Consider the following 26,819-nt stretch of genomic DNA (forward strand, 5'->3'; position numbering starts at 1 on the left):
CACCAGAACAGTCATAGATGACCTGATGGTTAGCATACAATATGGCTGTCTTAATTCTTTCTAAATGATAGTTTGTCTAGTCAGCTGTCTCTCTTTTATGGTCGTGTCTGAGGCTCATTTGTTCAGGGCAACCATGCAGCACTCACCAGACCCGATAATCAGTAGTTTGAGTTTCTAAAAAGGCTAGAGAGACATATCAATTCTCTCCCAGGCTTACGATGTTTCCCATATTAAGGCAAAGTCCAGCTTTTGGTTGTTGCTTTTGTTTGTTTGTTTGTTTGTTTGTTTTTTGGTAGGGTACCAAGTACCAGGATATTTTACTCCAAATAAATTTATATACCCCAAATGTACCCTGAAGTTGCCTACAGGAAGTATTATCAAAAGCCTTTGTGGAGCTCCAGGCAAAGCTGTGTAAGCCCAGTGTTAGTCCTGCTCTATGTAGATTCTTCTGTACCTAAAAGTTTGTGGTCTGAATTTCCCATAGTCATTTTTGACCACCTTTCCTATATAAGACTTTAATGGACTCACTGGGGAAAGTGAGGCAATGTGTTTAAAGGAGTAAACAAGACACTGACGTTTATTAACAACATCCTCTCTCAGTATATTCACGTTCTTTTCACCTTCAGAGATTTCCTCACCAGCTGCCTTGTCAAAAAAGAGATGGTCAGGGATGAACTCACTGATGTGGCCTTTCTCACCATCTTCAGACTTCTCTAGGCTTCAACATATGCTTCCTTTTTCCTTATTACCCCAGAAGAAAAACTTCCACCACTTTTCAATCCTTGGCTTTCACCCTGAGTCCCCAGAATCTGACTTCCTCAGTTACCACCCCTCCTTTCATGTATGTGACCGTCCTTTCTCTTCTGGGTACACACATGTGCTTGAGACTCCACCAGACGTTAAAGAAATAAAAAACAGCGACAAAAACAACCACTCTTTCTTTAGCTCAACTTCCTTTTTTTCTGGGCTAATGCCTTACATTTCACCTTTTCATCATCAAATTCTCAAGAAAGAAGACTATGTAACTTCTTCTATTCATTAGGTCCTATTTGTTTTTTCTTTTTCTTTTCCTTTTTTTTTTTTTTGAATAATAAACACCTGTATTACATGCCTGAAGACAGAAGGAAGGAAGATTTATTCGCCTTTTCAGGCTTTGGTTTTCCTCAGATAGAACTCTAGCTCCTGGGGCACATAGCCATCAACTCAGCCACACTGGCCTGGGCTTGAAGTGATGCACATCATAAGCTTGGCCTCCTGGAACTGCTTCTCTGGAAGACAAAAATACGGAACGTTTCATGAATTTGTGGGTCATCCTTGCGCTGGAGCCATGCTAATCTTCTCTGTACCATTCCAATTTTAGTATATGCGCTGCCAAAGGGAGCATGGTCCTATTCTTTTTTTAATTCACTGCCATCGGATTTCTGCCCCCACCCTGCTGCTGTCACCAAGGTGGGTAAGAACATTGAGTTACCACTCCATGGACACTATCCTACTAACCTCTCTTCTCCAATTGCCGCTAATGGTTAGTATCTCCAGATGGAAAGTCTTCTCTTTGGAATTCTACCTCATTTCCTTCTCCTAGTCCCCCTCATGTATTCTAAGTGTTCTGCCTCTTCCCTTATTTTTTGTCCCACTGTCCATCCTTTGGAAGTCGGGGTTCCCTAGGGTTTCTTTCTCACCCTTTCCCCTTAGTCCCCCTCACGCTTAGGCAAGCTCATGCTTTGGCTTGATTTCTCCTTCAGCCATAGATCTGTATCTCCAACTACTCATAGGAATTCCCTTTGAAGCACCTCATGAAGAACTGACATGGCACTGTCCCTACAAACTGTTTACAGAAATGTCTTCTCCCTTTCTCCCTAGCTCAGCCCAAACCCTACCATTCTCCCAGAGTGAACTGTGACCTTCTTCTAACCTCCTTACTTCTCTTCAGTTCTACTTCCTGAGAAACCTCTTGCCCCTCATTTTTCATTCCACTGCTCCTCACACCTGGAAGGTCACAGCCAGGCTTTTCCTTAGTCACATTTATACAACTAGATCTGATCACATCACTACCAGGATCAAAAACTTTCTTCAATTTTCATCTGCCTACAGGATATCCTTTAGCCCAACTTCCTTGATGTGGCATAAGATCCCCTTCAGAATATAGCCAAGTCTGATTTTTTAATTTCTCTCTGGTCTCTCACCCCGATAGGCCTTTGCACACTCCAGAATGTTCCTCATTTGTGCCTTGATAGCTAAGATCAAGGTGCTCCTTTTTCCTGGAATGCTCATGTTTCTTCTCTCCTCTTCTGTCTGGCAAACCTCGATTCTCCTTTTATGTGGAGCTGCAGTGTCACCTCCTTTCTATTACACTCATCTTCTCTGACCGCAGCCTCCACTCCATTCCCACCACCGTCACAAAACTAATTGTTATGCCTTTGGGGTTCCAGAACATTTTATGCCTGTTTCCACTTCAAGGCCTTGCCTCATTGTCTTATAGCTGTTTTTCTGCTACTCTCTCTCCCCTACTGGGCTACTAGCTCTTCTAAAGTCACGTTCACCTTTTCTGCTATGCCAAACATACTCACCAAACTCCACCTGTGTCCTCAAGATGAAATAGAAAGCCTTAGCTGAGTGCCTCACGCAGCATTAGTGGTCCTCTGTCTTGCCACAACTTTCTATTCATGTACTCATAGCACTATTATATTGAAATTATATGTTTACTTTCCATTTCTTCCACTAGACTGAAAGTATCTCACAGCAGGGACCTCATCTGATTCATCATTGCTATCCAAGTGGCTAGCACAGTGCCCGGGACACAATAGGTACCAAATAAATGTTTGCTAAATCAGCTGTCATGCCCCTAAGCCTTTCTTATTCAGATTGGAGTTATTTTTAGATGTGAATTAGTCTTTTGTTTTGAATAGCTATATAAGATACTTTTTAAAAATGCTTATTAATTTACTATGAATATTCACCTACAATGATTACCACCTGTGTAGGTCATTGAAAAATCTCAACTGCCAGAGAAAGATCACACTAAGTTAGTAGAAAACAATCTCAATTTGTGGGAAACTGAGCCTCATAGAGTGCTGAATTAGAAGGAAAAGCATGAGCACATAGAGTGATATACAATGCTTACTCATGGCATTGGAATGCCAATAAATATGTAACATCCCACAGCCTGAAGTTATTATTTTTATAATAATTTATTAACCTCATCACTTAGAAAAGAGAAAATCAAATAGAAGGTAACTGAAGTTACTTAACAAATTTATGCTAAAAACCAACTTAAAAGCTATCCTAAAATTCCCTTTATTTCCAGAGCCATAGTGTTTCTGTAAAGTGTCTTCCCATTAGAGTTTCCCCATAACTGTCAAGTTATAGGGCAAAAGAGAGCAGTTTATTTTTGATCAGATGAGGCTGGTGTGAGGGTGAACCAGAGAACTGTTATGGGGGAGGCATGGATCAAGGAAAACCAGCTCTTCTCTCTTCCCCTACATTTCCTCTGCTTGTGGATTTGCACAGATAATATCTATTTGTTGTATAAAAGTCAGTCAGTGTGGTTAAGCCCCTGAGCCATAAATTGGAACATTGATCTGAGGTGAGTCTGGCTTCAGAGCTTTCACTTCCTAGGCACTAACTGAGTTATTTTGTGAACGCTCTAGTACCTAGTTAGGTGATTTAAATCACTAGTAATATAAATTGGTAGTTATGTTAATAAGATAACTCCACATTTTCTTTTAGCAAAATAGGGCTGTTTCAGACAACCCAATATATTTTTTCCCTTTCCTTCCCCCCTCCCCCCTTGAGTCAGGTTGTGATGTGTTATGGGTATTTCCCAATAAATTACCAACCCCCGTATATAGTTTTTTACTTAGCCCGTATCCTCTTCCTACACTCTTCTAAGTTTTATTTATGAATCACTCTAAATTTTACTCATTCCAGAAATTACACATTTACTTTTTAGTATATAAGAGCCATTCTTCCTCCTTTATTTGAAATATTTTTAACATCTATTCTAGATGAACTCACCATTGCTCATCCTGGTTTGCATAATTATAGCTGGCTCTTAAATGTAATTATCAAGACTCTTTTTTTCTTCTTTCCTTTTCCCTTGCTCATCCTTTTTGCTTATTGTAGAGGGTGAGGAGTTGGGGGGAGTTAGTTCTTTCACAGGAAGAAGGCACCTGGCCATAAGGGCACTTCACACCTCATTAATTATCTATTGGGCATCGGCTTATTTAAAAAGTATGAGGCAGGTTGGGATTTGAGATTGGAGGAACCAGGGTGGAAAGCAATTTGTCTGCATTAGAAGAAAATCAAGATGGAGAATCCTAGGCTCAGAGATGTCCCAGACTTGCAAGAGGATTTTGGATTTGGGAGTTTTTAACAGCTTTTGAAAGATGAAGAAAGAATTCCTAGTATGTTAGAAACAGGAAGCAATGCTTCATGTTTAAGAAGAATTAATTCCACTTTACCCAATGAGATGAAATTTGGGAATTTACATAAAGAGGTAGTTTAGACTAAAATTATAAGAAACTTCCTGGGAATGAAAACATAATTGATTATGAAGGGTAGATGGAATGCTGTCCTTGCCAGTCTATAAAAAATATAAATAAATATGTATGTATAATAAAGATATATCTAATAGGTCATTTAATTATGGCTTTAAGAGAATTTAAATAATACAGAACAATGAAAAGTAAGTCCCACTCTTTCCCTTCTTAATCACCATCTCCCTTCCCCTTTCCTCCTTCCATAGTTCCCTTGGCTGGAAAAACCTCCATTTTTTATTGAGTTATTTACCCTTCTGGAGAAATTCTATGCATTTACAAACATATATGTGTGTGAGTCGTTCTTCATTTTGCCATATGAATGACAGCATACTATATGCACTGTCTGCCCCTTACTTTTTCCTCTTGTTGAGGTGTCTTAGAAATCTTTTCCTTATCAGTCCATATAGAGCTGCCTTATGCTTTACAACCACTGCAAAATTTAATTAACCATTCCCTTCTGATGGACATCGAGATTGTTTGCATTCTTCTGCTGTGACAAAACTATAGTGCATCAGAGTGAGCAGAAAGAACATGAAAAGCTCTTGATGGGAGCATTGGAGGCAAGGGAGGACAGAATGAACTGTTCTCCCGTGAACCAAACGTTTGTAGGTCCTGCTTCTCTCAGTGCCTCATTGCCATGCATAAATGGAGGGAAACACACAGAAGCTCTCTGCAAGGGCTCCTTACTGTTATTTTCCTATTAGGCTAGGCACGTTTCCACGATGTGGAGTTATTATGTAAAGTATCCCAAGTCTTCTATGGCAGTGGGCGTACATGTTAGGAACATACTCGAGTTATATAAGGAGAGAATTACAATGTTGTGGAAAGAACATTGGTTTGGGTCTCAAGAACTTGGTTCAAGCCTCAGCTCTGCATTTTATAGGTGTGATCATTAGAAGAGCTTTTAGCTTCGCTGAGCCTTATCTTCTTCTTCCATAAAATGGAGATAATAGTACCAAACTCATGTTTCAGAGTTAATGAGATAATGCTTATGAAATGATTCTATAAATCAGTGGTTCTCAAACTTTAAAGAGTTTCTGATTCAGAAGGCCTGGAGTAGACCTTGAGAATTTACATTTCTGATAAATTCTCATGTAATGCTGATGCTGCTGGTCTGGGACCAGAATTTGAGAAACAGTGGCATAAGCCATAACAAACTGATGGATGGCGTGACAATTTTTGTCACTCTAGTTGTTACCCAAGAAAGAGCACTACCTTTACATGTGCCCTTAGAGAAGTGAGAGAATGAGTGAGTAATGGTATTCATCTTTGAATTAATGTAAAAATTCTGTCAATCAATTACAGAAATTTCTAAAGTAATTGAAATTATTGGTGGGGGTGGGGGAGAAATACAACACATAATTATGCACACTTTGAGTTTATTTAAATGTTCATGCACCTCTAAATTCACTGGTTAAGAGCACTTGACAGGAAGTGGAAGTACAAAAATAAACAAGAAAGGCTCATCTCGTGGCATTGCTGCCTTAACTGAACACAGGAAGTCCTGGAAATCTTGCAAAACCGTCTGTTCCTTCATGCTGTCTAGCCTGATTTTAAGACCCCATAGAGCACTTTATGTTTGTATTTGTCAGGGTTCTCCAGAGAAGTGAAACAGAACCAACTGAAGAAAAACCATTATACAACGCACACACACACACACACATGCAAAGAGAGTTATTATGAGTTTTAAGTTATTATAACTATGATATATATATAGTTCTGGTTGGAGTTCAAGAACCAACAGAGCCAATAGCATAAGTTCCATCCCAAGTCTGAATCCAAGGCAGGGGAAAACAAATGTTTTAGCTCAAAGACAGGAAGAGAGAAATAATTCTTTCCTAACTTTTTATTCTGTTTATGTCTTCAACAGATTGGATGAGGCCCACCCACAATGGGGAAGGCAATCAACTTTATTCAGTCTACCAATTTAAATGTTAGTCTTATCCAGAGATACCCTCACAGACACACCCAGAAATAATGTTTAACTGAAAATCTGGGCACCCTGTGGTTGATACAAGTTGACACATAAAATTAACCATCAAAATGTCATTGATGAATGTCTAAAATGAACCAGTTTCAGTGTGCTTATTATGGTTTTCCAGTCCATAATGCCACTTCAAATACTTGAAGTTTCAAGGAGCACAAACATCAACTGTGGCTATGTGTACAGTTAGTTTCATATTCTAGTTGTCACACATCTTACAGCAAAATGTTTCAGTGCACTACTTATAGGTAAACCTCAAAATATTTTTAAAAAAATTTTTAACATTTATTTACTTTTAGAAACAGAGAGAGACAGATCATGAGCAGAAGAGGGGCAGAGAGAGAGGGAGATACAGAATCTGAAGCAGGCTCCAGGCTCTGAGCTAGCTGTCAGCACAGAGCCTGATGCGGGACTCGAACCCACAGACTGCGAGATCATGACCTGAGCCGAAGCCAGATGCCCAACTGACTGAGCCACCCAGGCGCCCCTCAAAATATTTTTAAAAACAGAAAATTTTTGGTGATGTTATCCAGTTGCTATCATCAACACCATCACCATGATTATATTTATTTCAAGAAAGGTGATGCCAACAGGTCTCTCTTCCAGTATATAAAAACTGTTCAATATTTACATTATGTTAAGAATTATTCAAAATCATTAATTTATTGCTGTCACAAGTGTGTAGGAGTCCAGGAACTCTACACATTAGCGCTGACATATTATCTTCTGAAAATCACCGTAGACATTCCACTTTCCATTCCCATCTCAACTAATAAATACAACCTGTGGAACAAGAGACATACCACAGTGCATTCCTGGGATCCCAAGAGACAAATATTAAAATATTTTAGAAGACAAATATTAAAATTAATGAGACAGGGCCACAAATGTTTGGAGGTAAATTCATGTGTGATGAAGCAAAACTTTCAAACCACAGCACAGTAGGGAGAAAATGTTGAGATTATGTGTGAATAATGCTTTTGTGAATATGGCATCTTCTTGCGGTGGTTTCCTTCTTTGTGTCTCACTGATTCCCTTCTTGACGTTGTACAGCTATTTCCTTTGCAGTACAGAAACTCCCTCACAGAATCTTTTTCCACAGCTGGCTTTCATCACTTCTTGATAGGTACCTAAATATTTCAGTTTCTTCCACTTTATTTTCCTTTAACAATAACTTCTGCCCAATCAAATCATTCATCTTTCCCCCGTGTGAGTATTTGAGATCTTGAATGAGTGTTTATCAGGCACCATTTGGAATCCCCTATTTTCTCCTGGTTGGCATTTTCATATACTCTAGGTCAATTATACTTTGAATTTTGAATTAAATTTGCTTAACCATTTAAAATGTTTGAGTTCAAAATTTATTATGGGCGACCATCTGTGTCTCTCTGTCTCTCAAAAATGAATAAAAATTTATTGTGGACTTTTTTTTCTTTTGGTCTTCCCTATAGAAATTTGTGTACATAAAAGACTAACCCTAAAACCTAAGACTATTTTGTAACTTGTATAATAGATCCTGCACGTTTATAAACAATATTCAGACATGTGGCACAAAAGAATGAATATTATGCTTTAAAATGGCCAAAAATGTTAAGAACAACTAATATTTATTTTCTATTTACAATGAAGTAGCTGCATGACCAAGTTCTTTATGTGCATTAATTTATTTCATATTTCCATCAACCCTGGAAGTTGGGAATTTTAGTAAGTGCTTTCATGCCCGTGGTGTGCATGGGAAATTGCAGGATTATTACAAGAGTTTGAGTTGAATTTCTGGTATTTGTAACCCAAGGAGTATTCATTTATGTAAACATGATACATGTTATTACGTATGCATATGGGTGTGTGAAACAGAGTTTATCCTGGGCAAGGGGAGATCAGACTGAAAAGGCCTGTGCTCTATCTGTCCCATATCCATTTACATTGATTAAATTAAAATATTCCTAGAGGAATCTCTGGAGAGAAGAAAAACAGAACAAAAATATAACAAGGATTGGGGCAGAAAGCCAACTTGCAAGGATTTTACTTACGTAAGTCATGGCAAGGACGACTTTAAGAGAAGAAAATTTGAAGGCTGAATAGAGTAAACATAAATATGGTTTAAAAACCAAGAATATTAATGACATACAGTAAAAGGCCTCCCCACCATTCTTGTCATTTATCTGACCAATTCTTGCCCAGTCTCTGTCATTGGTAACTACTGTCCTTAATTTCCCACATAAATTTCTATAGTTTCTTCAATCATATACAAGCAAAATCAAATAGATTCTTCTTCATTTGCTTACAAAGGCAGCGTATTTTACATACCATTCTGCACCTTGCTTTTTGTTTGTGTGTTTATCTTGGGCATGTTTACCTATTGGCATAAAGAAAGCTTCCTCATTCTTTTCTACAGTTGTTTAACGTTCTATGATATAGACATAATATCATTTATTTAACCAGTTACTTTTGATGAACATTTGGTTTGTTTCTAATTTTTGGCTATTACAAACAATGCTACAGTGAACAACTTTGCACAAAAGTCATTTCTTACCTATGCATGGATATCTGCATAATAAATTCCTCCTAAAGTAATACTAAGTCTTCAGTGCCTTTTGTTAATTTCAAAGTGACCATCTAGCTGTTCTCTCTGAGATGCACCTTGGTGGGAGAAAAGATGTGTTATGTGTGAAGTTCAGAAGAACTTAGCTTCACCATAGGGCCCAAGGCCCCCTGTTATGGGAACCCCCCCAAGAGAGCCTAACCCAGGAAGAAGAGCCATATGTCTGTCCACTTTCAGGGCAAGGATGAGCATAGGTCCTAAAAAGTTGCTGAGGAGGTGACACTGGAGTGGAGATACTGGCCTGTTCACATGGGGAGCCAGGATGGTAGTGTGCACCTGCTAAATCTTGACCAGAACTGTGTGAAGATGAGAGACCCCAGCAGCACACATGGCCCTGGGACAAAGCGTGGCACAAGAGCAACTCTTTCCCATGTTCTTACATTTTTCTCACATGGTACTAACAAGTCAACAAAAAACACTAGTACTAAGAAGTCTGGTGGTATCTGGGTAATAAAGGCTTAAAAAGGGTCTTGAAGAATAGAAAGATATTAATAGAGGTTTTCTCCAGGAGTATAGGGTAAGATGTTAACATCTCACTTTGTCCATGTCTTTTTTTTAAATTTTTAATGTTTTATTTATTTTTGATACAGAGAGAGACAGAGCATGATCAGGGGAGGGGCAGAGAGAGAAGAAGACACAGAACCGGAAGCAGGCTCCAGGCTCTGAGCTAGCTGTCAGCACAGAGCCTGAGCAGGGCTCCAACCCATGAACGTGAGATCTGACCTGAGCCCAAGTCGGAGGCTTAACCTACTGAGCCACTCAGGAGCCTCTCACTTTGTCCATGTCTTGATGCTAATAGATGTTAATCAACTCTGTTGAGAATTGATGTACATCATTCCTGGTTTTTCTCAATATAGGTATGTATATATTTACCTACATTAATAATTTTTATTATATAAATAAAATATTTCTGCGTATACATATTATTTTGTGCTTATGTTTTTATTTTATTTTATTTTTTAAGTTTTTAAATATTTATTTTTGAGAGAGAGAGAGACCCACACACACAGAGTGTGAGCAGGGGAGGGTCAGAGAGAGAGGGAGACACAGAATCTCTAGGCTCTGAGCTGTCAGCACAAAGCCCTACTTGGGGCTTGAACTCACAAACCATGAGATCATGACCTGATCCGTAGTTGGCTGCCCAAGTGACTGAACCACCCAGGTGCCCTGTTTATGTTTTAAGTACATATTTTGGAGATCTTTCCAAGTCAGTATATAAAACTCTACTTCAACTTTTTAATTTTATTTCATTTTAGTTTCATTTAGATTATTTATTTTGAGAGAGAAAGCTCACAAGCAAGTATGGAGGAAGAGCAGAGAGAGAGAGGGAGAGAAAGAGAGAATCCCAAGCAGGCTCTACACTGTTAGTGCAGGGCTTGAAGTCATGAACCATGAGATTGTGACCTCAGTGGAAATCAGGAGTCAGAAGCTTAATCGACTGAGCCACCTAGGTGCCCCTTAACCTCTTTAAATGATGCATAGAAGACTACTGTCATTTATTTGACCATTCTTGATTTGTGGATATTACAAACAATACTGTAGCAAATGCCTTTGTATTTGTCTCTGGTCCTACAGTGGATGTCTGATACTTAGACACAGAAATCCTTGATTGAAGGGTATGTACATCTAGAATTATGATGGATATTGCCATGTTGCTTTCTTAAAAAGGCTTCACTGGGGAGCCTGGTGGCTCAGTCGGTTAAGCATCCTGCTTCCAGCTATGGCTCAGGTCATGATCTCATGGTTCGTGGGTTCGAGCCCCACATCGGGCTCTGTGCTGACAGCTAGCTCAGAGCCTGGAGCCTGCTTCGGATTCTGTGTCTCCCTCTCTCTCTGATCCTCCCCTGCTCATGCTGTCTCTCTCCATCTCTCAAAAAAAAAAACCATTAATAAAAACACAAAAGGCTTCATTAGTTTAATCTTGTGTCAACAGCACAGAAGAGACAGTTTGCTCACAATTTTAATATTAGTACCTTATCAATCTTTAAAAATTTTTCCAGTTATATTTTCAAAATTACATCACACTATTGTTTTAACTTACATTCACTAGATTAGTAAGGATGTTGAACTTTTTTCACATGCTTCATTTGTATTACTTCTATACATTGCTTGTTTATTTCCTTTGCCTGATTTTCTTAGATAGTTGTCTTCAATGATTTGAAGAAATACCTTATGTGCTATTATGTCTGTTATAAGTGTTTTCATCTGCTCTTTGTCATTTAACTTTGAACTTGGCTATATCTATTTATAAGATTCTATTCGCTGTACCTTAGTCAGTTCAGCTGCGGTAGCAAAATACCACAGACTCGGTGGCTTATAAACGACAGAAGTTTATTTCTCACAGTTCTGGAAGCTGGAAAGTCCAAGATCAAAGTTCCAGCAAGGTCAGGTAAGGGCCCTCTTCCTGGTTCACAGCTGGCACCTTTGAGTGTGTCCTCCATCACAGGAAGGGGCAAAGGAACTCTCCAGAGCCTCTTTTGTAAAGGTATGGAATGCATTCATGAGGGCTTTACCTTCACAAACTAATCATTTCTCAAAGGCCCAGTCTCCTAATACTATTATCTTCGGGGAATAGGATTTCCACATTTGAATTTGGAGGGGGACACAAACATTTAGACTACAGCATTTCACCCCTGGGTCCCCCAAATTTATGTCCTTCTCATATGCAGAATACATCCATTCCATCCCAATAGCCTCAGATGTCTTGTTCCAGCATCAACTAAAAGCCTACTTCCAGAGTCTCTAATGTGAATTAGATATGGTGAAACATTCATCTTTAGGCAAACTGCTCTCCAGCTATGAACTTGTGAAAACAAGTAAGTTATGTGCTTCGAAGGAGGGACAGGCATGGGATAGACATTTCCATTCCGAAAGGGAAAACAGATATGGGTAATAGTTTCTCACCAAGTCCAAAACCTTGGCAGATGTCCCACCTTCTGGACAAACTGGGGTGGAGGTGGGAGCCCTCAAGGTTCCAGATGGTTTTGCTCCCACAACTTTGCTGGGTGCAGCCCACACAGCAACTCTCATGGGTTGGGGTCCCATGTCTGCCCCTCTCTGGGGATGGGGTCATCACTTTAGGACTCGGATGGTCATTGCCCTACTTAGTTGTCTCTGCAGTGGCCTCTCCCCCTCCTGAGCCCACTTTCCAATTCTAGGTGGAGATAACCATGTTCCCACTGGCTACTGGCTACTGGCTGTGTCATGGTGTGAAATACTTAATATGTGATTCCTAGTCACAGAAGATAGAGAATAAGCTAAGTTAAGAGTAAGACAAGATGGAGTCACAATAGCCAATGTGAACTCCCATAACATTGTCAATGTGATATGTAGGACTTCGAGTGTGCCTCTATAGATAAGCTCTGTGACTGATAGATAAGTAAAACTTGTTAAGAAAGGTCTGCAGAGAGACTTGGGTGAGACCTAGTGGACTGAGCTGATATGGCAAAGACCATCGGGCAGAACTGTTACACCCAACTCAGTGGACCCTTAAAAGAGGGAGCTTTCTAGCAGCTGCTGGAGGGCTGACCACCTTCCATGCTGTATATGTTCACAGGCTGTCCACACGGGAGCTGCCAGAGGCTCTTCAGGTGCAGAAGCCCGCCTGACTGCAGTCCAGGCCAACACTTGTTACAGGACCAACAATGGGACTGGTGCCTCCCTGTTCACATTGTGATGCTTCCTTCTTGGATCTTCTTTGGAGTGGTTCATTAATTCCCTTTTCACTTTATTGTGTTGACTAACTTATGTGATAAAATTGTGCAATAAACTGAATGATTTGTGAATTTAAAGTTGGTACTATGTGGCTATTTGAAACAGGCTCAATCCTGTGATTCTCACCTGGCCTTGCCTTTCACCCTGCTCAGGCTAGTACACTCTGACCTCTGGAGGGGCCCTGCCAAGGTTTACTGCCTCTGCCCTCTCGTGGGGCAGCTGTCTTGGCCCCCTTGCACAGCACCTGGTGCTCTGGGGGGAGCACAGCCTGGATTGTGAAGCTCTGAAATAGGTTTGCCCTGGGGGCCCTTGAACTCTGCACCAGTGGAGGTAGGGCCAAACTGGAACTGCCTTCAGGTCATTCTTCCATTGTCTTGAACAACAGGTCCTGGCTTCTGTTTGGAAGCTCCACCAATCTACCCATTGTCTTGATGAATAGCTCCTATCTTCTATTGAGATGGTCAATCCAGACCAATTTCCTTATTAAATTTGGTCCCCCTCCTTGTGTTGTCTCCCAAACAAGCTTTCTTTTCTTTTTAAAAATTTTAAAAATGTTAATTTATTTTTTTGAGAGAAAGACTGAGTGTGAGCAAGGGAGGGGCAGAGAGAAGGGACACACAGAGCAGGCCTCTAGGCTCTGAGCTGTCAGCACTGAGCCAAATGTGGGGCTGGAACTCACAAACCTCGAGGTCATGACCTGAGCCGAAGTCAGACACTTAATCGACTGAGCCACCCAGGCGCCCCAAACAAGTTTTCTTACTTTTCTATACATAGATGGGCTGAAAATTTTCCAAATTTGAAATTTCTGTGTTCTTTTTGATTAATAATTCCATCTTTAAATCATTTCTCTCTTTTTGAATTTTACTATACCAGGCTACTCCTTCGAAACTTTCCTTACAAATTTCTTAAGTCAAATAATTACTTTTCATTGCTTACAAATTCTACTCTACACAAAACACGAGGACAAGAACACAACTGAATTACGCTCTCATCCACTTTATAACAAGGACGGCTTTTCCTGAAGTTAACACAACTGTGTACCTCGTTTCTGTCTGAGACCTCAACAGGATGACCTCTATTATTCATGTTTCTACCAACAACCTGTTGGTATTCTGTAAGAAGATGGAGGATTTCTCCACAGCTTTTCTCGTCTGAGCTCTTGCCAGACTTGCTCTTTACAGTCCATTCAGAGCTGTGTAGGCTTTCTCTGGCATGCACCTCAAAACTCTTTCGGCCTCTGCCCATTATCCAGTTCTAAAACTGCTTGCACATTTTAGGTATCCGTTAAAGCAGCAGCTCCATCTTGGGACTAATTTTCTTTTTTAGTCTGTTTGGGCTGCTATTACAAAACCCATAGACTGAGTAGCTTATAAACAACAGAAATCTATTGCTGACAGTTCTGGAGGCTGGAAGTTCAAGATCAGGTACTAGCATGGTCAGGTGAAGACTCTCTTCTGGGTCACAAACTTCTCCTTGTATCTTCACAGGGCTTAAAGGGCTAGGGATCTCCATGAGAGCTCTCTGTCTCTCCCTGCCCCCCACCTTTTTAAAAAGAACTTTCTGTTGTAAGGATGCAGATTTGATTCGGGTTTCCCCTCTGACCTTGAAGGCCAGCTAACACCATTAACATTTCTGGGGGCGGGCCTAAAGATGGAGGTTAAGACTAGTCACGCCCTACATGGAGGTCCTAGTCACGCCCTACGTGAGGGTCCTGGGCCCACTCTGTGATTGGTCAATACTCTAAATGTTGTGATTGGGTCCCGCCAAAAATAACAAGTACTCTGGGCAATGTGAATGGTTAAACCTGCTGTCAATAATATTGTATAATAATAATTGGATCACTGTACCTATGTCGTAATTTCCTGTAACTCCCCCTTCCCAAACTCATAAAAGTCCTACCCCACCTTTGTTCGGGGCTCTCTGGCTCTCTCCGTTCCACCAGCTTGGAGTGAGCAGAGGCCCGGGTTCGAACCTGCAATAAACGACCCTTGCTTTTTGGCTTTGGCTCTGGACTCTGGTTGTTCATTTCGGGGGGACTCTCGAATTCTGGGCATTACACTGTGATTTTTTTTGTTTCTCCATTTTTTTTTAGTGTTTATGTATTTTTGAGAGAGGGACAGTGCACGCAAGAGGGGAGGTGCACAAAGAAAGAAAATCTCAAGCAGAGAGCCGGATGTGGGGCTCAAACTCATGAACTCTGGGATCATGACCCAAGCCAAAATAAAAGAGTCAGATGCTTAACCAACAGAGCTACCCTGGTGCCCCTCTTTCTCCAAATTTTTATTTAAATTCTAATTAGTTAATATGCAGGATAATATTAGTTTCAGGTGTAGAATTTAGTAATTCATCACTTACATATAACACTCGGTGGTCATCATAACACAGACCCCTCTTAATGGTGGACCCATCCGCCACCCCCACACCCCCTCAAGCTACCATCGGTTTGTTCTCTATAGTTAAGAGTCTGTGCCTTGGTTTGCCTCTCTTTTATTCCTGTTTCTTTTTTTTCTTAAATTCCACATAGGAGTGAAATCATATGATATTTGTCTTTCACTGACTGACTTATTTTGCTTAGCATCTAGTTCCATTCACGTTGTTGCAAATGGTAAGATTTCATTCTTTCTGATGGCTGAGTAATATTCCATTGTATATGTATACCACATATTTTTTACCCATTCATCAGTCAATAGACATTTGGGCTCCTTCCATAGTTTGGATATTGTTGATAATGCTGCCATAAACGTTGCAGTGCATGTACCTTTTCAAATCAGTATTTTTTTAATTCTTGGGGTAAATAACCTCATAGTGCAATTGCTAGATCATAAGGTCGTTCTCTTTTTTTTAAATGTTCATTTATTTTTGAGAGAAAGAGAGAGAGAGAGAGAGCAAGCAGGGGAGGGACAGAGAGGGAGACAGAATCTCAAGCTGGTTCTGCACTATCATTGCAGAGTCTGATGCTGGGCTCCATTCTGCAAACAGTGAGATCATGACCTGAGCTAAATCAAGATTGAGACACTCCACCGACTGAGCCACCAGGTGCTTCAAGGTAGTTCATTTTTAACTTTTTTTTTAAAGAATTATTTATTTTTGAGAGAGAGAGAGTAAAATTGTAGAAGGGGCAGAGAGAGGGAAACAGAAGATCTGAAGCAGATTCTGAGCTGATAGCCGCAAGCCCAATGCAGGGCTCGTACTCAGCAACCCTGAGATCATGACCTGAGCTGAAGTTGGATGCTCAACTGACTGAGCCCCCCGGGTGCTCCAAATTTTGAGGAACCTCTGTATTGTCCTCCAGAGCGGCTGTACCAGTTTGCATTCCCACCAACAGTGCAAGAGGGTTCTCCTGCCTCCTCATCCCCACCAGCCAACACCTATTATTTCCTGTGTTGTTAATTTTCGACATTCTGACAGGTGAGAGGTGATACCTCAATGAAGTTCGATTTGATTTCCCTGATTATGAGTGATGTTGAGCAACTTTTCATGTGTCACCCATCTGTATGTTTTCTTTGAAAAAATGTCTTTTCATGTCTTCTGCCCATTTTTAAACTGGATTCTTTGTTTTTTGAATGTTGAGTTTTATAAGTTCTTTCTGTATTTTGGACACTAACCCTTTATCAGTTATGTCATTTGCAAATATCTTCTCCCATTCTGAAAGTTGCCTTTTAGTTTTATTGATTGTTTCCTTTGCTGTGCAGATGATTTTATTTTGATGAAATCCCCATAGTTTATGTTTGCTTTTGTTTCCCTTGTGTCAGGAGACCTGTCTAGTAAGAAGTTGCTACAGCTGATGTCAAGAAGTTACTGCTTATATCCTTCTCTAGGATTTTGATGGATTTTATTTGTGTGTATGGTGTAAGAAAGTGGTCCAGTTCCATTTTTTTGCATGTTGCTGTCCAGTTTTTCCAGCACCATTTGTTGAAGAGACTGTCCTTTTCCTATTGGATATTTTTCTTGCTCTGTGGGATCTCTCTTATTCCCTTTATTTATTTTTATTAATAACCTTAGATTGCACACAGTTGAAGTAAATAATAAAGAACTAGAAGATAGATATGTGAAAAAATCCAAAACAGAACATGGAGTAAAAAAAAAGAATAGAATATAAAAAATATTGGAATAAGAAAGGTAGGAGACAGAGTGAAAATGTCTAACTTCTGGAAGGAGACTAGGAAGAGAATGGGGCAGAAACAACCAGGAAGAAATAATGTCTGACAATGTTTGAAACCAATGAACATTATTCAAGAAGCTCTCAGAATGACATCGGGATAAATGCTTAGAAAACTTACCTAGGTTCATCTTAGTAAAATTTTGAAAATAAATGGCAATTAAAATATCTTAATGGTGAGGGGCGCCTGGGTAGCTCATTTGGTTTGAGGATCCAACACTTGATTTGGCTTAGGTCATAATCTCATGGTTCATGGGATTGAGCTCCACGTTGGAACCTGCTTGGGATTCTCTCTCCCTCTCTCTTTACCCCGCCCTGCTGCTTTCACATGCATGATCCCTCTTTCTCTCTCTCTCAAAAAAAATCTTAGCAGTCAGAGGTGAGGGTAAGTACATACTGAAAGGAACAACAATTATGATAGCTGAATTCTCAACAGAAACGCCAAACTACAGAAAATATATGGAATGATGTCTTCAACGTGTTGAGGAGAAAATGCCAGTCTAGAATTCTATGCCCAGTGAAAACATTCTTTAAAATTAATTAGTTAATTTGTTCTTTGAGAGAGAGAGAGAGAGAGAGAGAGAGAGAGAGAGAGAGAGCGCGCGCGCAAGCAGGGAAGGAACAGAGAGAGAGGGAGAGAGAAAATCTCAAGCAGGCTCCATAAAATCTCCAGCACAGAGCCTGACTTTGGGGCTCAATCTCAGGGGTGATGAGATCATGACCTGAGCCGAAGTCAAGAGTGGGGCCCTCAACTGACTGAGCCATGCAGGTATCCCTGAAAATATCCTTTATACATAAAAATGAAGTAAACAATTTTAAGACAAATAAAAATTGACAGGATGTGCCACCAGCTGCCTTACATTAAAGAGAAAAACAGAAAACAAGGTAACAACAGATGGAAGCACAGATGTAGAAAGGACAATACGAGCAATGGGAGAGTAAATATATGGGCAAATTTAAATTAATACTGACTGTATAAAACAGCAATGATAAATGGCATCTCTTATAAAAGTACTATTCCCATCTGTTCTGGCTCCACCCTCCTGACCCAATCACCCCTTAAAGACCTCTTAAGATTCAGAGAAACTTAAGTCTGCTTATAGCCTGAAGGAAGGGAACAAAGTGAGAATTTGAAGAGAGAAGAGAAAGTAACAAGTAGTGCAGAAGTCTGGAGTGATTGGAGGCGAGGTGGAGTGTAGTTTTGTTGAAGCAGGAGGTTCCATCATTACTTTAGTCTAAGAGAGAAGCCATGGAAATAACTGGGAGCTGAGTAAAGAGAGTAGAAGTGTATTTGGTTAAGTGTGAGGCCCCATCAACATTTTAATTGAACCAATTAATAGTTATTTAATTTAATTTTTTTAAGGTCACAGAAGCAAAGGAAATAAGCATAATTTAGAGGTCTAGTTCCATATTCTCCCAGGATAGATCACTTGTCAGACCATGAAACAGTCTCAATACATTTAAGAAAATTGAAATCATACCAAACATCTTTTCTGACCATAATGGTCTGAGACTGGAAGTTAATTACAAGAAAAAAAACCCTAAAAAATCTGCAAACACATGGAAGCTAAACAACATGCTACTAAACAACCTATGGATCAAGGAAGAAATCGAAGAAGAAATTAAAAAATACACGAAGACAAATGTAAATGAAAACACAATGCTCCAAAATATTCGGGACTCGGCAAAAGTAGTTCTAAGAGGGAAGGTTATAGTGATATAGTTCTATCTCAAGAAACAAGAAAAATCTCAACTAAACAACCTAAGCATACACCTAAAGGAACAAGAAAATGGAGAACAAAGCTCAAAGCTAGTAGAAGAAAGGAAATAATAAATATTAGAATGAATGTACATGAAATAGAGACTAAAAAATAAGCAATCAATATCATGAAACCAAGAACCGATTGTTTGAAAAGATAAACAAAATCAGTAAACCTTTAGCCAGACTTATTAATACACACATCCCCCATTCCGCTGGGCAAGTGTTGTTAGTCAACTTAAACACCCATTAGGTTCACTGTTCCTGCCCAGTCCCTCTCTCAAAAAAAAAGAAAAGAAAAGAAAAGAAAAAGAAAAAAGAGGACTCAAAATAAATAAAATAAGAAATGAAGGCAAAGAAATAACAATCCATATTACAGAAATATAAAGGATTATCAGAAAATATAATGAAAAATTATATGACAATAGATTGGACAACCTAGAAGAAATGGATATATTTTCTAGAAAAATACAATCTTCCAAAACCGAATCAGGAAGAAATAGAAAGTTTGAATTTTTTTTAATGTTTATGTACTTTTGAGAGTGAGAGTTTTGAGAGTGCTCGCTCGCGCACATGCAGGTGGGGAGGGGCAGAAAGAGAAGGTGACACAAAATCTAAAGCAGGCTCCAGACTGAGCTGTCAGCACAGAGCCTGACACAGGGCCCAAACTCATGAACAGAAAGAGTATGACCTGAGCCAAAGTTGACTGCTTAACCAACTGAGCCATCCAGGCATCCCAAGAAATAGAAAATTTGAATTACTACTAGTAATGCAATTGAACTGGTAATTTATTTATATTATTTAAAATTTTTTAAATTCATATTTGAGAGAGACAGAGACAGCGTGAGTGGGGGAAGAGGCAGAGAGAGGGAGAGAGAGAGAATCCCAAGGAGGTTCCAGACTGCAGAGCCCGATGTGGGGCTCTAACTCATGTAATCATGAAATCATGACCTGAGCTGAAACCAAGAGTCTGATACTTAACCAAGTGAGTCACCCAGGTGCCCCTGAACTGGTAATTTTAAAACTCTCAACAAACAAAAGTCCAAGACCAGATGGCTTCATAGGTGAATTCTACCAAACATTTAAAGAAGAGCTAATACCTGTTCTTCTCAAACTATTCTAAAAAATAGAGGAAGGAAAAACCTCCAAATTTACCCTATGAGGCCAGTGTTACTCTGATACCAACACCAGACAAAGGTATGACAAAAAAAAAGAAAAGTGCAAGCACCTGGGTGGTTCAGTCAGTTAAGTGTCTGACTTCGGCTCAGTCATGATCTCACAGTTTGTGAGTTCTAGCCCCACATAGGCTCTGTGCTCACAGTTTGGAGCCTGAAGCCTGCTTTGGATTCTCTGTCTCCCTCTCTGCGCCTGCACTCTGTCTCTCTCAAAAATGAATAAACATTAAAAAAATTTTTTTAAGTGTAACCCAATATCTCTAATGAACATAGATATAAAAGCCTTCAAGAAATATAAGCAAATCTAATTCAACAATACATTAAAAGATCATTCACCACAATCAAGTGGGATTTATTCCAGGGACACATGTGTGGTTCAATATTTGCAAATCCATCCAAATGATACATCATATTAACAAGAGAAAGGATAAAAATCATATAATAATCTCAATAGATGCAGAAAACCATTTAACAAAATCTGATATCTGTTCATGATAAAAATTGTCAACATAGTGGGTTTAGAGGGAACATACCTCAATATAATAAAGAACATTTATGAAAAACCCAAAGCTAATATTGTACTCAATGGTGAAAAATTTTTCCTCTAAGATAAGAACAAGAGAAGGATGTCTACTCTCACCACTTTTATTCAACATAGTACTGGAAATTCTAGCTGGAGTAATTAGACAAGAAAAAGAAATAAAAGGCATCAAATTGATAAAGAGGAAATAAAACTGTTGCTATTTGCAGATGACATGATACTGTATATAGAAAACCCCAAAGACTCCACAAAAAACTATTAGAATTAAAAAATGAACACAGTAAAGCTGCAGGATACAAAATCATTATACAGAAATCTGTTGTGCTTCTATATACTAGTAACAAAGTAGTAGAAGGAGAAATTAAGAAAATAATCCCATTTACAATTGCACCAAAATAAATAAAATATCTAGGAATAAATGTAACTAAGCAAGTAAAGGACTTGTACTCTGAAAACTGTAAGACATCTATGGAATAAATTGAAGACAGCACAAAGAAAGGGAAAGATACATCATGCTCATGGATTGGAAGAATTGATATAGTTAAAATGTTCATACCACCCAAAGCAATCTACAGATTCAATGCAAGCTCTGTAATACAGAACTCTGTAATACAGAACTAGTTTCACAAAACTAAAACAAATAATCCTAAAATTTATGTGAAAACACAGAAGACCTCAGTAGCCAAAGCAATCTTGGAAAGACAAACAGAGCTGGAGGCATCACAATTCCAGATTCAAAGATATACCGCAAAGCTATAGTAATCAAAACAGTAGGGACTGGTACAAAAATAGAAACATGGATCGGTGGAACAGAATATCTCTACCCTGTGCCCATGAAAGACTTCATACCTATATGGTCAATTAATTTATGACAAAAGAGGCAAGAATATACAATGGGGAAAAGATAATAAATGGTGCGGGAAAACTGGACAGGTACATCCTAAAGAATGAGACTGGACTGCTTTTTTACACTATATACAAATATAAACCCAAAATGGATGAAATTCTTAAATGTGAGACCTAACACCATAAAACTTTAAAAGAAAACAGACAATGGGGGCGCCTGGGTGGCTCAGTGGCTTAAGTGCGGACTTAGGCTTAGGTCGTGATCCCCAGTCTGTGGGTTTGAGCCCCCTGTCGGGCTCAGTGCTGACAGCTCAGAGCCTGGAGCCTGCTTCACATTCTGTGTGTGTGTGTCTTTCTCTGCCCCTCCCCCATTCATGCTCTGTTTCTCTCTGTCTCAATAATAAATAAACATTAAAAAAATTAAAAGAAAACATAGACATTGAACAATGCCCTTAGCAACATTTTTATGGATGTGCCTCCTCAGGCAAAAGAAACAGAAGCAAAAATAAACTATTAAGACTATACCAAAATAAAAACTTTTGCATAGCAAAGGAAACCATCCACAAAACTAAAAGGCAACCCAATTAATGGAAGATATTTGCAAACCCCTTGTCTAATAAGGGGTTAATATCCAAAATACATTTTTAAAACATATGCACACACAAAAAACCCAACAAATGCAATTAAAAAATGGGCAGAGGGAGTGAGTGCCTGGGTGGCTCAGTCAGTTGAGGGGCTGGCTTCAGCTCAGGTCATGATCTTGGAGTTTGTGAGTTTGGCCCCCAAATCAGAATCTACACTGATAGTGCAGAACCTCCTTGGCATGCTCTCTCTCTCCCTCTCTCTCTACCCCTTTCCTACTTACACTCTCTCTCTTAAAAATGAATAAACCTTAAAAACTATTTTAATTTTTAAATTAAATGGGCAGAGAACCTGAGTAGACATTTTTTCAAAGAGGACATACAGACGGCCAATAGACACATGAAAAGATGTTCAACATCACTAATCATCAGGCAAATCAAATCAAAACCACAATGAGTTATCATCTTATACCTGTCAGAACGGTTAGTATCAGAGAGACAAGAAATAACTATTGCTAGCAAAAATGTGGAGAAAAGGGAACCCTCATACACTTTTGGTGCGAATGTAAATCAGTGCAGCCACTGGGGGAAACAGTGTAGTTTTTTCCTCAAAAAACTAAAAATAGAACCAGCATATGATCTAGTAATTCTACTAGTGGGTATTTATCCTAAGGAAACAGAAACGATAATTTGAAAAAAAATATATGCACCTTTATATTTATTGCAACATTATTTATAATAACTAAGATACCGAACCAACCTAAATGTTCATTGATAGATGGACACACACACACACAAATATTACTGAGCCATAGAAGAGAATGGAATCTTGCCATTTGAAGCAATATGGCTGACCGTAGAGGGTATTATGCGAAGGGAAATAAATTAGACAGAGAAAGACAAATACCATGTGATTTCACTTATATGTGGAACCTAAGAAATGAAACAAACGAACAAACAATAAAACAGATTCTTAAATACAGAGAACCAACTAGCAGTTGTCAGAGGGGAAGTGGGTGTGGGGGAATGGGTGAAATAGATAAATGGGATTCAGAGGTATAAACATCTAGTTATAAAATAAGGAAGTCACAAAGATGAAAAGTGCAGCATAGCAAATATAGTCAATAACAATGGTGATAATGCTGTATGGTGACAGATGGTGATTACCCTTATTGCAGTGAGCATTAGTAATATATAGAATTGTAGAGTCAATATGTTGTACACCTGAAACTAACATAAGATTGTATGTTAATTATACTTCCATAACAAAAATATCTAGTTCCACTGAAAATAAGTATATCTAATAAAGTAAGCTAATATGTAAAATACATTAGAAAACTTTAAGTGATGTCAGGATTGTAAATGATCTACTGAACTGAAAATGTATGCCCGTAGCAGTACCTGATGTGGATTACATATGCAGTTTTGAACACGTTTAATGATACAAAGCAGGCAAACATACATAAGCCTCAGTTTTATCTAGTTACTATGATCATTAAATCCTTTGCTCTCATGGAACTTCAAAACTGGCAAAAGAACAAAGTTAGAACTTAACAGTGCTGCTATTTTTAATCAGTCATGTGTTCCAAATACATTAATTGCATACCAACTCTTTAAAGTAACTATTCTTGGCTGAAAGACAGAACATTGTGTTTTAAAAATAAAGCCGTTTCCCAAATGTCTACTTTTCATACATGTAATCCATGTGTAGTTCTTATTGCAGATTGATCATGGATGCAATATGAAGTGAAGAAATACAACACTCAGTATTTGACCTTCTCCACATCTGATGTTTTGCACTGATAGGTTCTTTTCAGTGGTAGCCTGTTTTATGTTTGTGGAAGGGCTTATCCTTCTCTCCTAGATCAAGTAACAGAAAATAACACAAATTAAGGTGAAATTACCAGGTCTGAATGAAATCATGGAGGGGAGAATCTAGGAAAGATGGAGAGCAGAAGCAGTTGCTATGTTTAAATCAGGGCTTAGAAAACAAAACAAGATTTGCCAAATCAAGGTCAGGAGCATGTAGTGATTAGTAAAGTAAGAAAAGTTAAGGGAAATATTGCAACAAAGGATAGGCAGATTGCTGGAACAGAGGGTTTTAGGGAGTTTAATAATTCTTGTATCTCCCAACTGACCTCACCTATCAGATAAGCCCCTATATAGTCAACCCATTTGTTTCTCTTAAAACCCATAATAGTATGGCTCATGAAAACCAATCATCTGTTGCAAATAAACAGAATGTTTCTGAACCATCATATGAAGGTATATTTCTTGACTGACTGTATCATTAGTGACAATGCATTTTGGAGGGAAAAAGTGTCACTTGGGATAGCATTCTGAGCATCTGGTACATGGCTTGGTAAAAGAGTTGACTGGAATTAGCTATTGGTCTGAATTCAAGATCATTGTACAGAATAAAACATCAGCTTTGATGAGTTATAGGTCAAAGTCTTTTTCTAAAAAAATTATTTTATTTTAGAGAGAGAGAGAGAGAGAGAGCATTGGAGATGGGCAAGTGGGCAGGAGAGAGAAAGACAGAAAGAGAGAGAGAGAAACCAAGGCAGACCCCATGCTCAGCACAGAGCCCAACATGGGTTTGATCCTGAGATCATGGCCTGAGTGAAATCAAGAGTTGGAAGCTCTACCAACTGAGCCACACAGGTGCCTCACAAAATCTTGACTTTGGTTTCAGTAACCCCTTCTCTAATCTATCGAACTGACTTGCCATAGATAGACTGAGATCAAAATTGTGCATACAGAACCAAGAGAGGGTGCTTTATTTTTAAAGTTCAATTTTGAGATCTTACCTCAGGTTTCTCTTTTTAGTCAAGGCAAAAAAAAAAAAAAAAGGAGGATGGAGGGAACATCCTTTAGACTTGTTACTGAATATTGTATGATGAATGATAAGATATCTTTGGAGAAAAACTGAGTTTTATGGGTTGTAGTAGGGTATCTATTCTTGTGGGTGTAAAGTAATTCTTAATCTCTTTCAAGTTAACATTCACATTTTTAAAATCTGGGGTTTCTATAAGGGCCACAGGATAAATATTTTAGTTTTTGTGGGTCATAGCATCTCTGACAATTATGTAACTCCCCAGAGTGAATGTAGCCATAGAGAATATGTAAATGACTGGGCATGGCTATAGTTCAATAAAACTTTATTTACAAAAACAGGTGATAGACTGGATTTGGCTTTGTTTGCTGATCCTTACTCTAAATTCATTAGAGTTCTTGAATGTTATTGTATTTAGGAAATCAAATCAATTTGCTTTTAATAATAATAATAATAATAATAATAATAATAATAATAGCTAGCACTCATTGGACACTATGTGCCAGGTAGTGTTCTGAAATGTTCACTAATTCATCTAATCTCTATACTAGTTTTCTTTCTATAGGTTAACTAACCTGTTTAGAATCACATACTCAGCAGGTGGTGAAACGGATTTGTACCTTAACAGTTTAATTTCAGAGTCTGAACTTTTAACTCTGAAAAGTAAATATTAGCCAGGAGACAGTTCACGCTTTTCCAGTGTCCCCTTATTATTTTGCTCTGGGTAAAGCCTGGCAGGTGGGCTTACCTCACAGTTCCTGAATTGTCCAACTGGCTGCCTGACCTCCACTTCAGGACTGGTTATCCCTAGTTCACCAGGCTGTGGTTTCCCTATGTAGATAGCATAGGAAAAAGGATGAGGGTCAGGTTCACATCTCTGTACTACACTGGCACTATTCCTCATAACATGCCACATGAACTTGTAGAAGTGCATTCGAATCAGGAAGTCCTGGTGTGAGGAATGGGATTGCTGCCTTAAGGGAGCAAAATATGGAACTGTATACTACATAGGTCTGTCCCTCTACCCAAAGGAAAATAATTGAAGACAAATCTTTTACATGGGAGCCCATGATTAGAAACACCCTTGTCTTTCACTTAACTCCGTAATTCTGAGACTCCTCTCCTCTTCAAGGAGCTTCTTTCTTCAAAACTGCTCAGTCTCAATCCTCATTCACTTTTTTTTTTGGGTGTGTGTGTGACATCTCACAACCAACTCACAGAGTGTTGTGTGGAGCTTGGTTCTATCTTTTTGCCTCACGCTCCAGGAAATGTGTGGCATCAAGCAACCTGTAAGGGTTCCATTGATAGGTTCTGTCTTCTGACTGATAACCAGTAGGGCTCAGTTAATGGAGAGCCTGGACAGTAAGGACTGGATGTGCATTCCCTCATTCCTTTCAAGTTAGCTGAGATTGCCATTTTTATGTATCAATTTAGCTATATTTCCCAGTTATTTAATCAAACACTAATCTAGATGTTGCTGTGAAAGTAATCTTTAGATATGATTTAAGTCTATAATTGGCTCTAAGTAAGGAAGATTATCCTAGGTAATCTGGGCAGGCACTTAAGAGCGTAACTGAGGCTTCCAAGAAGATCAAATTCTGGCATGGGCAGAAGCTTCAGCCTGTGCCTAATTGTTCAGGCCTATTATACATATTTTGGCCTTGCCTTGCTAGACTACACAATTACATAAGCCACTTCCTTGCACTTAATGTCTTAATGCTTATCTCCTATTCTGTTTCTCTGGTTGAATCCTGACTGATACAGTAGCCTTGAGCTGACTTAAGTCTCTTAACCGAAGGCCAACGCCCCTGTCAGGTGACTGACTCTATATGACTTTCTTTCCTGTTCTGCAACTGCTTCCGGCCAAAAGGTGGTAATAGCCTAAATTACTGAATCATAACTACAAGTATGCATGCCCCATACTTGTATATAATCCCTTTGTAAGTCACCTGTCCCCCAATTAACCTATTTTGAATGTGCTCTTTCCTCTTGAAACCTAAGCAACACATCCACTAATAAGAATACGTAGAAAATAATAATAAAATGTACTAATTCATTTTTAAAATATGTTATTGAGTGTCTAT

The 26,819-nt window shown here is 38.9% G+C and overlaps 1 long non-coding RNA gene and 1 other non-coding gene across 3 annotated transcripts in view; both read right to left on the bottom strand.

Moving 5' to 3' along the window:
• Positions 1 to 1,094: 1,094 nt before the first annotated feature.
• LOC115306575 overlaps positions 1,095 to 26,819 on the bottom strand; it is a 156,013-nt gene continuing 130,288 nt past the window's right edge. Inside the window, exons 1-2 of one of the 2 annotated variants that reach the window (XR_003915378.1) lie at positions 2,184 to 2,360; positions 1,095 to 1,268 (exon numbers count right to left, since the gene is read on the bottom strand). This is a non-coding gene — a long non-coding RNA (uncharacterized LOC115306575). Of the gene's footprint in view, positions 1,269 to 2,183; positions 2,361 to 26,819 lie in introns of those variants that run through there. The other variant, XR_003915379.1, reaches the window with a different exon arrangement.
• On the bottom strand, positions 1,278 to 1,382 carry LOC115286108. Its single transcript, XR_003905867.1, has one exon. It is a non-coding gene; the product is annotated as a U6 spliceosomal RNA (small nuclear RNA).

This window comes from Suricata suricatta, chromosome 2 (assembly GCF_006229205.1).
Source record: "Suricata suricatta isolate VVHF042 chromosome 2, meerkat_22Aug2017_6uvM2_HiC, whole genome shotgun sequence".
In the NCBI taxonomy this organism is placed as follows: Eukaryota; Metazoa; Chordata; class Mammalia; order Carnivora; family Herpestidae; genus Suricata; species Suricata suricatta.